This window comes from Dipodomys merriami, unplaced genomic scaffold (genome assembly GCF_024711535.1).
Source record: "Dipodomys merriami isolate MVZ:Mamm:240054 unplaced genomic scaffold, mDipMer1.0.p SCAF_353, whole genome shotgun sequence".
Lineage (NCBI taxonomy): Eukaryota > Metazoa > Chordata > Mammalia > Rodentia > Heteromyidae > Dipodomys > Dipodomys merriami.
The window spans coordinates 247,501-251,123 of NW_027205082.1; positions in this window are offsets into that span (position 1 = coordinate 247,501).

Consider the following 3,623-nt stretch of genomic DNA (forward strand, 5'->3'; position numbering starts at 1 on the left):
GGCATAGACAGACAGACATAGAGACAAGAGACAGATGGACAGAGACAGAAGAGACAAAGAGACAGACAGGCACAGTCACAGACAGACAAACTCAGCCAGGACAGATAGACAGACATAGACACAGAGACAGGAAGAGACGGACAGACACAGGCACAGACAGACAGAGACAGAACAGACAGACAGACAGACAGACAGAGATGGATGTGAGAGAAACTGGCACAGACAGACACAGAGAGACAGACAGACAAAGAGAAGAGACAGAAGAGACAGACAGGGACAGACAGACAGATGTACACACAGAGACAGACAGGGAGAGACAGATGCACAGAGACAGATAGACAAAGACAAGAGACAGACAGACAGACAAAGACAAAGACAAGTGACAGATGGAGAGAGACAGACGAGACAGATAGATGGAGCCAGGAAGACAGAGACAGACAGACAGAGGACAGACAGATGTAGAGACAGTGACAGGAAGAGACAGACGGACACAGGGACAGACAGAGACAGGGACAGACAGACAGACAGAAGAGACAGACATGTAGACACAGAGACAGAGAAGAAACAGACTCAGACAGACAGACGCAGGCACAGACAGACAGATGGGCAGACAGAGGAGACAGATGGACAGACAGACACAGAGACAGGCAGGAAGGGAGATGGACAGACACGGAGAGACAGACAGACAGAGACAGAGACAGACAGGAAGAGACACAGACAGATGGACAGAGACAGGAAGACAGACAGACAGACAGAACAGACCAACAGAGATAGACACAGGCACAGAGAGACAGACAGACAGAGACAAGAGACAGACGGGGACAGACAGACTGAGACAGAAGAGACACCAAGACAGATAGACAGAGACAGACGGACAGACAGAAACAAAAGACACACAGAGACAGACTGAGACAGAAGAGATCCAGACAGACAGATGTACACACAGAGACGGACAGGAAGAGAGTCGGACAGAGACAGAGACAAGAGACAGATGGACAGAGACAGACAGACATGAGACTGGTAGACAGACACAGGGAGAGACAGAGATAACAGACAGACAGACGTCAACACAGACAGACAGAGACAAAAGACAGAGACAAACAGAGATGTGGAGACAGACAGACATCAACACAGACAGTGATGGAACAGACAGACAGACAAGATCGATGGACAGACAAGAGACAGAGATAGAGAAACCCAGACAGACAGATGGAGATGTACAGACAGATGGAGACACAGAGATAGACAGGGAAAGACAGAACAGACAGACAGAGAGACATGAGACCAATGGACAGATAACAGACAGAGACAGAGAGACACAGACAGAGACAGACAGACAGAGACACAGAGACAGGGAGAGACTGACAGAGGTACATGGACAGAGACAGGCAGATGTCAACACAGACAGAACAGACAGACAGAGATAAGAGACAGAGACAGACACAGAGACAGACAGAGACAAAGACAGACAGACAGACAGGGACACAGACAGACAGATACAGACAGACAGAGATAAGAGACAGACAGAGGGAGACAGACATAAGAGACAGACACAGACAGACAGACACAGAGGCAGACAGGGAGAGACAGACCAGACAGACAGACATGAGACCAATGGACAGATAACAGACAGAGACAGAGAGGCAGACAGACAGACAGATAAGAGACAGACAGACAGATGTCAACACAGAGACAGACAGACAGTGAGACAGACAGACACAGACAAAGACAGACAGAAAGCTAAAGACAGAGAGATAGACATGGAGAGACAGATGGACAGAGACAGACAGACAGAGCAGGTCTTCCCAGTCTCTTTTTCCTTGTGTCTCTCGACTTCCTGATCATATTCCTGTTGGTTGGTGTTTTCCTTCTTCCTCTTCTGTCTCCTCTTCCTCTTCCATCTTCTCTTCCATCTCCTCTTCTTCTTCCATCTCCTCTTCCTCTTCTGTCTCCTCTTCTGTCTCCTCTTCCATCTCCTCTTCCGTCTCCTCTTCCGTCTCCTCTTCCGTCTCCTCTTCCATCTCCTCTTCCATCTCCTCTTCCTCTTCCATCTCCTCTTCCTCTCCTCTTCCATCTCCTCTTCCTCTTCCATCTCCTCTTCCGTCTCCTCTTCGATCTCCTCTTCCTCTTCCATCTCCTCTTCCTCTCCTCTTCCTCTTCCGTCTCCTCTTCCATCTGCCCTTCTGTCTCCTCTTCCTCTTCCATCTCCTCTTCTGTCTCCTCTTCCTCTTCTGTCTCCTCTTCCATCTCCTCTTCCATCTTCTCTTCCATCTCCTCTTCCGTCTCTTCTTCCATCTCCTCTTCCATCTCCTTTTCCTCTTCCATCTCCTCTTCTGTGTCCTCTTCCATGTCCTCTTCCTCTTCCATCTCCTCTTCTATCTCCTCTCCGGTCTCCTCTTCCTTTCTCCTCTTCCTCTTCCATCTCCTTTTCCTCTTCCATCTCCTTTTCCTCTTCCATCTCCTCTTCCTTCTCCTCTTCCATCTCCTTTTCCATCTCCTCTTCCTTCTCCTCTTCCATCTCCTCTTCCTCTCCTATCTCCTCTTCCATCTCCTCTTCCATCTCTTCCGTCTCCTCTTCCTCTCCTGTCTCCTCTTCCATCTCCTCTTCCGTCTCCTCTTCCATCTCATCTTCCGTCTCCTCTTCCGTCTCCTCTTCCTCTTCCGTCTCCTCTTCCTTTTCCATCTCCTCTTCCGTCTCCTCTTCCGTCTCCTCTTCTATCTCCTCTTCTGTCTCCTCTTCCATCTCCTCTTCCTCTTCCATCTCCTTTTCCTCTTCCATCTCCTCTTCTGTCTCCTCTTCCATCTCCTCTTCCTCTTCCATCTCCTCTTTCATCTCCTCTTCCTCTTCCATCTCCTCTTCCTCTTCCCCTTCCTCTTCCTCGTGTCCATGTCCTTCTTCCTCTTCCTGTTCTTCTGATACATCTCCTTCCTCTTCCCATTCTCCTTCCTCTTCCTCCCCATTGTCTCCCTGACCCCCACAGATTGCCTCACATCCTTGAACCTCCATCCCCGGGCCTCCAACTTCCAGCCTCCATCCCTGGCCTCCATCCTTGGGCCTCCACCCCCTTGGACCTCCATCTCCAGCCTCCACTCCTGGCCTCCATCCCCAGCCTCCACCCCATTTGGCCTACTTTCCTCTATCCACAGGGCCTCTATCCCTAGCCTCCACCCTCCTGGGCCTCCTTCCCTGGGCCTCCAACTTCCAGTCTCCATCCCCAGCCTCCACCCCATTAGGCCTCCATCCCTGGTTTCTCTATCCCCAGCCTCCAATACCTCTGGGCCTCCTTCTCTGGCCTCCAACTTCCAGTCTCCATCCTCAGCCTCTACCTCTGGCCTCCACCTTCCTGGACCTCCATCCCCAGCCTCCATACCTGGCCTCTACCCCCGAGGCCCCCATCCCTGGACCTCCACTTCCCTTAGGCCTCCATTCCTGGGCCTCCAGCCCCTGGGCCTCCAACTTCCAGTCTCCTTCCTCAGCCTCCACCCCTATCCTCCACCTTGTTGGACCTCCATCCCCAGTCTCCACCCTGGCCTCTAATCCCTAGGCCTCCTTCCCTGGGCCTCCAACTTCCAGCCTCCATTTCCCTGGGCCTCCATCCCCAGCCTCCCCCCTCCATCCCAGC